The sequence below is a fragment of the Schistocerca cancellata genome, chromosome 5, assembly GCF_023864275.1.
Source record: "Schistocerca cancellata isolate TAMUIC-IGC-003103 chromosome 5, iqSchCanc2.1, whole genome shotgun sequence".
Classification (NCBI taxonomy): domain Eukaryota; kingdom Metazoa; phylum Arthropoda; class Insecta; order Orthoptera; family Acrididae; genus Schistocerca; species Schistocerca cancellata.
The window spans coordinates 414,002,399-414,013,005 of record NC_064630.1 but is presented as its reverse complement, the minus strand read 5'-3'; the positions used below and the strand labels follow the sequence as shown (position 1 = coordinate 414,013,005).

General features: G+C 44.1%; 1 non-coding gene across 1 annotated transcript; it reads right to left on the bottom strand.

The window, feature by feature from the left end:
- Positions 1–4,666: 4,666 nt before the first annotated feature.
- Positions 4,667–4,739, bottom strand: Trnaa-cgc (transfer RNA alanine (anticodon CGC)). The gene has a single exon. It is a non-coding gene; the product is annotated as a tRNA-Ala (tRNA).
- Positions 4,740–10,607: the final 5,868 nt, after the last annotated feature.

Here is a 10,607-nt window from a genome sequence, read left to right as displayed (position 1 = left end):
GCGAAGGCGCCATATGGCTCTACTTCTGACGTCTCGGATATGAGAGGCGCAGGAGGGTCTTTGGTCTACGGTGACGCACAGATAAATCGCAGTCTTGGTCCATGGGATAGGTGCTCACAGGATTTCGACCAGCAGGAGATCTGGCGGCAGCAGTCTTCAGGTGAAGATCACTGCTCGGCTCTCCGCTGCGTTGAATTTCAGCCGCCATTGACCATGAACAGTGTGTCGCACCCGAGTTGGGGACGGCATTGCATCGTATGCGCGTTCATGCTGCAGGTATACAACGCTGTGTCATTCGGCAGTGTACAGTGAGTACAGCAAGGGGCCGAGCACACAACCCTGTGGCACCCCAGCACGTATGTGTGGGTCTGTGGACGTACCATCGTCTGCCCTGACGTGGAAGGTTTCGCTCCGCCAATGCACTGACATTTTATACATTATGTACGCGATAGTACCGCCATCACAGAGTGAGGTGGCGCAGTGTTTACCACAATGGACGCGCATTCGGGAGGACGACGGTTCAATCCCGCGTCCGGCCATCCTGATTTAGGTTTTCCGTGATTTATCTAAATCGCTCCCGGCAAATGGCGGCATGGTTCCCTTGAAAGGGCACGGACGACTTCCTTCCCCATCCTTCCCTAATACGATGAGACCGATGACCTCGCTGTTTGGTCTCTTCCTCCAAAGAACCCAACCCTACCGTCATCGATATATGTGAATATCGTTGTCCCATAACTTATCAGTTCAGTGTATTCTTGGGTTGCCTATTTCCCTTGCTCATCAGTTACTCGATGCACTTTATATAAGACGTTAAACTCATCAGATGTTCAAAATTACTGTCATGCCACTCTTATTTAGGTTTTCTCTGGTTTCTCTAAATAATTTCATACGTATGTAGGGACTGATACTGAAGGCCACGGCAGAAATACATTCTCTTCCTTGTCATTTTCGTACTGGTACTCTCTCTGATGAAGTCGACAACGGTTCGTTAAGTTTTGTTTCGTTCCAGCTATCCGTTCTTCTTTCCGACTTAAAACTAGGATATACCAGCGGTATATGTTCTTTTAAAAATATTTGTTGACGACGTAGTTTGTGAAGTAAGGGTTGTGATTGTTTCTTATGGTAAACACATATTAACCTCCAAATGCAGTGTGCCATGATGAGCCATTTGTTAGGCAAAGACATTAAAATATCAACTACGGAACGATTAATTTGCTTGGCAAACCACGGAAAGTATGCCCTTCAGTCATTGCGGATAGGTTGCTGTTGTATGCTGTCGAATCCTTACAGACAAGACAATTTTTATTTGTTATCAGATAACGTTCCCCCATATTCACTTCCTGTAGCTCATGATCCGTCTGAGAACGTCGTAATGGCGTAAGCGCCGAACAGTAACATCTGTTTTACTGCAATAAAATTGATAATGTCACCAATTAATATAAGCTGATAGAAGTCACACTCAGTAACATGTTTGAGTACTTTTAAGCTTTATTAGCATTATTCATAAACATGAAATTCATTTAAGAGTTACAGAGAACAGAATAAATAAAACAAAAAAATTACTGACAAATTTGATTTTCTTATCGCGCATGTAAGACTAATCCGTACGTTTTGGGGATATTTCAGTATCCACAGCCCGGTGCGTTGTTTTTTGCTATAGTGCTCCTCCATAGCTGTATCAGACGTAAAGACATTCTAAAAGCACTCTCCAAGCTATAACATAGATGTTCTTTCCGTCCACTTTTCATCTGTTTTTAACGATTTTGAAAAATTATTTGCACAATAAGTTGCTCTAATGATGAGAACGTAAAAACTGGACAACAGCTTCCTCCGCGATCTGGCGGCAGTACATTTTAAGACAATGATACGAATACTCACGGTTACAATATCATAGATGTTGGCAGTTTTAACTGAGACTACAGAAAAGTAATATAAGTTACGTGAATGTTACTTACGAATTTCTTCCAGAAATCTAATCTGATCGTATTTCAATTGTAAAGAAGTATTATTGTACAGATGCTCTTTCTATGTTGGCGTCACTTGGAAAGACTTACGAGCCGGCCGCTGTGGCCGAGCGGTTCTAGGCGCTTCAGTTCGGAACCGCGTTGCTGCTTCGCTCGCAGGTTCGAATCCTGCTTCGGGCATGGATGAGTGTGATGTCCTTAGGTTTAAGTAGTTCTAAGTCTAGGGGACTGATGACCTCAGATGTTAAGTCCCATTGTGCTCAGAGCCATTTGAACCATTTTTGAAGACTTACGGAAAAACAACTAAGTTTCGACTGTCTCGCCACTGCCCTGCGACCTCGTACGCTACAGCCACTGCAGGCTGGCTGGCAGGCAGGCAGGTTTAACCCCATGACGATTTTTTTGCTTTCCAACTGACGTGCCGGAATAGCAAGTGGGTGTTCAGCTGCTGCGGAATGCTGCCGAGACGTTTCGAAACTCACAGTTCTTAAGCGGCCAGCATGATCTCAGTAGGCCTATTTAAGAGCTATTTCCTGTACGCTCAGGCGAATGCTGACCCAGTGAGGTGTTCGCGAACATGTGTAATAAGATCTGCATTTCAGAAAAGGTTACATATTTGCCTAACAGATGGGGCACTCCCATAAACTCTGACGTTGAGGGCTTGACACTTCCTCAAAGCAGTGCTACCTCGACTTCTTTATAGCAGAAATGAAAATGTTTTGTGGCAGTCAAGGTTGGCGATAGACATATCTGAAACTATAGCAAACACATGCATCGCCTTCAGAGAACACAGCTACTGTTATAATTAATATATAGGTGGTGTACTAGTTGACTACACAACACTTGCCGAACAGTGCTTCAAATCTCTAACATGTTGCGACTAGGATAGTGGGCATCCCAGGATGCTCATCTCTAGTGTGTAAGCTAGTCAAATAAATGAAATAATACGCGACATGTGGCAGTTTAATGTAAAACAGGTAAACACCTCTGATACTTTAAAGTATCGAACTCCCATGCCCAGAACGCCCTTATCTCCCGAATTATGTCGAACAATGGTATAATTTTGCAGGAACATTCAGTGGTATATATTGACATTGCCTGCAAAATGTGTACGAACAGAGTTAGTAGTAAATAAGTAATAGAGTAAAACGTCATGCCTGATACTGCATTTCTTTATTGCACGAATAGTAAAAACTTGCTAAGAGACAGACTTTTATATTTGGGCGTGGGGGGTGGGGTGGGGGGCGGGGTTCAGCGACACAAAGGTTCGTAAAAATTTGAAATAGTGTAAAGTTTGTTTGAATTCGCTAAGTGCTCTCATTCTTCAATAACGGATGAATATAGACTGCGTAATTCTAGCGCTGTGAGTTAACGCTGCTCAAATGGTTCAAATGGCTCTGAGCACCATGGGACTTAACTTCTGAGGTCATCAGTCCCCTAGAACTTAGAACTACTTAAACCTAACTAACCTAAGGACGTCACACACATCCATGCCCGAGGCAGGATTCGAACCTGCGACCGTAGCGGTCGCGAGGTTCCAGACTGTAGCGCCTAGAACTGATCGGCCACTCCGGCCAGCTTTAACGCTGCTTCAAGAAATGAAAACAGTTTTTGTTATATTTGTCTATTGTGTTTAGTCTTAGACATACGACTACAGGTGAAATGAGTATAATATAACAGCATTTTAAATACTTAAAAACGGTAAATAACGGTATGAAATACAGAAAGTCAAAATTTTGTTGCCCCCTAGAAGCCGTTAGATACGCAACATGCAACTGAGATTGAGCCTCGTGTTAGGTGTTTAGTAATACAGCTACCTGGAACACAACTGCACCATTTATAACAAGTTTGAAGCGCGCTGCACACGAAATTAGTTGAAGACGCTAGCGAACAGTTCACGCACTCCGTATTTAAGTGGATGACTGGATAGTGAACGTGTGGGGTATGGAATAAGTCGAGGCGTAGGAGAAAGGTGTACATTTTTTTTAAGTCTTGGACACCTAAGTCCACGTCAGCTGGAACAAGTTAAATGTGAACAAGCCTCATACTTACCATTGAGAATTAATTCGTGATAGGACAGAAACCAGTACTCATGTATTATTTTACCTACTGTCTTCTGATTCATTTAATCATGAAATAAATTTTTTTATTATGATAAAGCAAAATTTTGACAGAGAATTTCATGCCGAAGGAAACTAAGAGTAAAAGTAAATCAAGGAAAAAAATTAATACCTTCTACAACTCCTAATCACAGAAAAACGAAATTGCTTTAATATTTCAATACGGTGATGACGATTTTTTGCACCACAATAAAAACGTAACTTTCTGTGGCTGATCTCGGCGGGCTCCGTAGAATTAATGCAATATAGATCTCTGAAGATGACTGCAACCAGCTACAGATGCTATTGTAAAGCTTTTATTTTATCGCCTTAACCGGTTTCTAGTAGCTACGTCCGTTTTCGAATGAGTATATCTACGATACTAACGTAGTAAACATCTTTAGGGGCGTGCCATATGGTGGTGGTGGTTAGGTGGTGGTGGTTAGTGTTTAACGTCCCGTCGACAACGTGGTCATTAGAGACGGAGCGCAAGCTCGGGTTATGGAAGGATTGGGAAGGAAATCGGCCGTGCCCTTTCAAAGGAACCATCCCGGCATTTGCCTGAAACGATTTTAGGGAAATCACGGAAAACCTAAATCAGGATGGCCGGAGACGGGATTGAACCGTCGTCCTCCCGAATGCGAGTCCAGTGTGCTAACCACTGCACCACCTCGCTCGGTGCCATATGGTGCCGTAACGATATTTCTCAGATAGCTCAACAACAGACGGCAAGTCACTGAAGTCATTCACATGTGTGAACCCTAAATTTAAACACCTGGGTATGGACAGAACTGCCCAAAGTGGATTGTGGCGATCAAATAACATCTTTGTCAGTGAATAGCTTCGATCTCCTCCACAACCTTTAAATAACCATGAATATTAGTGGTGTTGTAAAGCTATCTCAATGTATCTGCAATAAAAACTCAGAACGTCTGTTCCATTACTGCGACTATGGCGGCTTTTTAGTCCTAAACCACGATAAACACCTCAAAACATAAACTTGAAGTATTTTTGCTAAGAAAAATTGTAAACAGCCGTGTCTTTCAAAGCTATAGGCTCCTGGAGGGATAAGTAAATCACTGTTACCCTCAAGTATCTCTGTAAATGTCATGTTATAAGATACTACAGTTGACTCAGGCATAAAAACACATGAGACGTTTGATGGATCTTGAAGGTCACTTGGACAGCTCAGTTGCCAAACATAAGGGAGTCCCTTAAGTATGAGAGCCTTAAATTATTATCTTTAATAAACTGAAATGGTGTGTGGCATTGACGGCACTGAATCCCCACCTGGGGAATTTCGGGCGCACAGTTGCAAGTCTCTTCAGTCGACACCGCACTGGGCGACTTGCGTGTCGATGACGATAAAACAAAGTCCCTGAGCGAAGAAAATCCCCGACTTAGCCGGGAATCTAAACTGGGCCCGCATTATGGCAGTTAGACGTGATGTCCACTCAGCTAAGAGGGTGGATATTAGATACAATGATACAATGACTATTGATGTCTTCCCAGTGGGTTACAAAAATAGTCATTCGTCAGGTATACTTCCGGGAAGCTATTATTCAGTCTTATGATGTTTTGACTGAATTTTCTAGTCACTGGCAAAGAGAATCAGTGAATGTGTCTAAATTTTGGTAGAGTGTCTTCTAATAATTCCATGAGATTCTAAGAAATCAACAGCCACGCACAAATCACCATGGCAATGGCTGTAGGTTTTCAGTTCCAATATCGTAAGAGACAGTTCCAATATCGTAAGAGACAGTTACGATATCCCATATCCACACCAAAAAAATTATGGAATGTACTTGGTAAGCATTGAAATGGTGTCTTTGTGTACTGTAGTATAGCAAATTTGCAAGAAATATACCCAGGGCATAAGTATTATATCGTCAAATTTTGGTGAACTCAGTGCTCTCAGCTGGAATATGTCGTTGATATTCCAAGTGGAAAATGAGTCTGCAGGCGCACCGAAAAGCACTGATCAAGCGACATCATTGAATAGTGTCTGCTCATCGGTTATGGGTCGACATCGGCCGCCACGCTTCTGGTGAACTTCGAAGGCCATGTCAAGAGAAACTCTTTGCTTACTAGAGTATTATTAGTTTTCCACAAAATTCCTTTGCAAGACAACGCACTTATAAAGGTCGACGATCTGAGGAGACTTCTGTGTCTTTCCAGAGACGAAAAATTTCTGCTGCGTCTGAAGACAGGATGATACCACTGCCCGACCATTGTTTGCAATGAATTCATGGTCACGCAGCGACCCTTTTAGTAGATTGAAAATGTGTCAGTTAAGTTCGGACCGTGAGGAGGATACGAAAGAAGTTCAAAACAAAATCGTTACAATCTATCCAATGGTGCTGTTGCTATGTTAAGCCAAGACTTTTTGCACGGAATTCCTCCTTGTTAATTTATAACTGCAGATTTACGGAAATTCTACAATGATGCACGTTAATTTTCAGTGTGCAATGTTTGCCCATTCCCTCGAAAACTGTGGGAAAATGTCCCACCTCTCTATAATTTTGTTAGGTGGAATGTTTACTTCTGATTTTCTTCTTCGCTGGTACACACGTAGCTAGTAACTTTTGGTACCGGAATGCTCGAATCCAAGTCTTGTCGAAGGAGCCGTTGAACAGCAGCCTCCACGTTCCACTTCTTCTGAACTTTAAAAAGCTTGTTGGGGATGAATTGTAACTAAAACAGTTTCAGTTAAGTTACAGTCGATTATGTAACTGGGGATCAACAACTAATTTATAGCCTAGACGACACTGTTATTCGACGATCCACTCCATTTAGGTGTCGTATACTAACGAGCCAAAATGTTATGACCAACTGCTGAACAGCGTATTAGTCGACTTCTGGAACACAATAAAACAGTGATCCTGCATGATATGTGTTAGATATGCCCTTGATAGTTTTCCGGAGACACGTAGCACCATATGTCTTCCCACAAGTCACGCAATTCATTACGTTATGGATGATGGTTTATGGGTGCCGCTCAAGAACGTCTCAGATGTGTTCTATAGGGTTCAGATTATTTGGTGGCAAGAGACATCAGGGTGAGTTCACTATCATGATCCTCAAACCAGTATAGCACAGTTCTGGACTTGTCACACCAACAGTTATCTTGCCGGAAGACATCATCGCTGTCAGTGCAGCCATCTAACATGAAGGTTGAAATGAAATGGCTCTGAGCACTATGGGACTTAACATCTGTGGTCATCAGTCCCCTAGAACTTAGAACTACTTAAACCTAACTAACCTAAGGACATCACACACATCCATGCCCGAGGCAGGATTCGAACCTGCGACCGTAGCAGCCGCGCGGTTCCGGACTGCGCGCCTAGAACCGCTAGACCACTGCGGCCGGCAACAAACATGAAGGTATGCTGGTGGTTCGCAATAATGTTCACGTAGTCCACAGCTGTCGTGTCTTCGATTACTACCACATATCCCATGGGAGCCCAGTGAATGTCTCCCATACCAAAATACTGCCCCTCCCATCAGGTCTGCGTCCTTGGCGTGTTGCATGTTACGAGCAGCGGTTCGCCTGGTTGATGGTGGATTCGGAACAACCATCGAACTGATGCAGCAAGAAACGTTATACATCCAGACGATGAGTTCCCATTGGTCGACGGTCCAATCTCGACAGTCCTAAACACATTGCAATCGCAGTTAAGTGTTGTTGGCTCTACAAGGGAACATGTAGGGGTTATCTGCTGTGGTGTCCATTTTCAACAAAGTGCGCTGAACGGTGAGTTCTGAAACAGTCTGCGTCAGCATTGCACTCGATCGTCGGATCTGCCACAGATCGCCCCCTATTGTGCTTTACAGAACGGGCAGCATTCTGAACGTCACGTTCTGTGACGAGACGTGGACGTCCAAGAGTTTTCACCTACTCGTTATTCCACCGTCCTTCACTTTCCATAGATGTTCGCGACATAGCACACGAACAGCCAACCAACTTTGCCCTCTCCTAGATTATCGTTCAGACTCCGCGTCATAAAAATCTGCCCTGTATCAAAATGGTTTACGTCAGAGAATTTCCCCATCTGCGGCCAGTATTGTCGCTTTGAATGATTCCCGATTCGTGTCTGCTCTTCGTATACGCGAGATTTCGTGTCTGCTCTTCGTATACGCGCGGGGCGTTCAGTAAGTAATGCAACACATTTTTTCTCCGCCAGTTTCGGTTGAAAAATGCGGAATTCTTTGTGGGACATCGTTGTATATTCCCGCTTCAGCCCCTATAGTTTCATGAAGTTCAGATAGGTGTTAGCGCCATACGTAGAAACCAAAATGGTGTTTGTAGTGGAGGCACGTTCAAAGCAGAGAGCAGTCATCAGAGCAGATACTCATAAGCGCTTGCGGTCTACGGCCGCCTGGCAGTGAACAAAAGCACGGCGAGTCGTTGGACGAGGAGTTTGTCACCATCGCAAACATATCACGCAAGCCTGTCCATCTCCCGCGTGCCGGCCAGCCGCACCCAGCTGTCACTCCTGCAATGTTGTAACTTGCGGACACTCTCATTCGAGGTGATAGACAGATCACAAATAAATCCCTCGCTGCACAACTCAACGTCTCTGTTGGTAATGCTGACACTTGTCCACCAGTTGGGCTACTGAAAGATTTGTGCCATTGGGTTCCTCGCCGCCTAAAAGAAGACCAGAAAGAGCAACAAGTTCGATTCAACGAAGGACGCACTCCGCGGGAAGCAGTACGCGTATAATGCGGAGGTTATTAATGCAGCTAGATGTTGGCCACGTCGTCGACCAGAAGAGTGGTAGCATGGACATACAGGAGCTCCCAGTAAGGCCGCCGCATTGAACGAAGATCATGTCGATAAATAGGGTTTTACAGCCGAAAGAATGGGAAATACGGTGGACTGGAACCCTGAATAAAACCAAACTGATTTCAGAAAAGTGTTGCATTTACATTATTGAACGCCCCTCGTATTTTTTATTACCGGGTAAAATGCCCGCAATGCCACCAAGCGGCATTTAATCTCGCGCTGGGCAGTGGTCATCCTGTTTTGGCTCATAAGCGAATGGCTACGTTTTGGTAGGGCGACCACAACCACTTTCTTCTTTCACACTTCTCGTTCCTGCTTTACACATTTCATCCACCCTTAACGCCGTCCGCCGCCTCACGGCGTTCTCCCTATATTGCGTGCGCTACCATTTGCGATTGAATTTTTGAGTGTAGCGCTCCCTCAGGCAATAGAACGTGTTCTACAGCATGTTGTTCCTAGACAGTGCCGTCTCAGAACAGTGCATCCATGCTTATGTTTTTGTGGCTGCATGCTGATTGTTTCATAGTCCATAACAGGGCTCTGCTGCTGTTGCGGTAGGTTTGCACTGTTTACAAAAATTAAACTGATTACCTAAGCTATGGCCAGCCGCTGTGGCCGAGCGGTTCTAGGCGCTTCAGTCGGGAACCGCGCTGCTGCTACGGTCACAGGTTCGATTCCTGCATCGGGCATGGATGTGTGTGGTGTCCTTAGGTTAGTTAGGTTTAAGTAGTTCTAGGGGACTGATGACCTGAGAGCCATTTAAACCATTTGAGCCTAAGCTATGAATGGAAAGTACTTGACATTCTTTCTTTCCTTGTTGCAGGAGATGTAAGCTGCTGTCGACACTGAGACCACGGTAGAAACAGTAGCCATCGTGTGCTCAAATGGTTGGGTAGACTGACGCACGTGTACAGCTGCTTTGCCTTCACCCGGAAATTCGGGGAAACAGGTCAACGTGGAATAACCTACGGACGTAAAGGAATAAATTTCATCGAACAGTAAGTGTCCGTGATGGCCGCTCTCTGCCTGGGACTGAACTGGTGACGGAACGGAGTTTAGTTTGGCTTGCAGTGCCAGCTTTGCATTTTGATCTTCACATTTTTGAAGAGTCGTGTCGGGTGTATAACAATAATGGGTAAAAAGTAGTTTCCGTTAGAAATAAGCTTTAATTCTATTGTAAAAATTCTTAAACTTAGACTTGTCCATCAGATCACTTAATTTGTCAAAGAATCTGTCAACTTGCTTCTAGCTGAAACCTGATTCTCGTTGTAATCTCGTGGATGCAGCTGTTTTCAGCCCTAAGGCTTTACATCTTTTCATAAAATCATAAGAAAAGTCTCTACCTGCTTCTGTTTTTCTTATTGAGCCGATTCTTTGACTTCAGCACCCTGCATATTTCTACACTAGATTTAAGATTCCTTCTTTACTGAAAGGCACAAGTTGGTGTCTTAATTTTAACAAATCGTACAATACTGTTTCTTGTTTATCATCAAATGTTCTGGGAAAATACTTATTTTCTAAAATAGAAGTCGTGGTCACCTCTGTGGTTCAAATGGCTGTGAGCACTATGGGACTTAACTTCTGAGGTCATCAGTCCCCTAGAACTTAGAACTACTTAAACCTAACTAACCTAAGGACATCACACACATCCATGCCCGAGGCAGGATTCGAATCTACGACCGTAGATGGTCGCGCGGTTCCGGACTGTAGCACGTAGAACTGTTCGGCCACTCTGGCAGGCGGTCACCTCTTTGT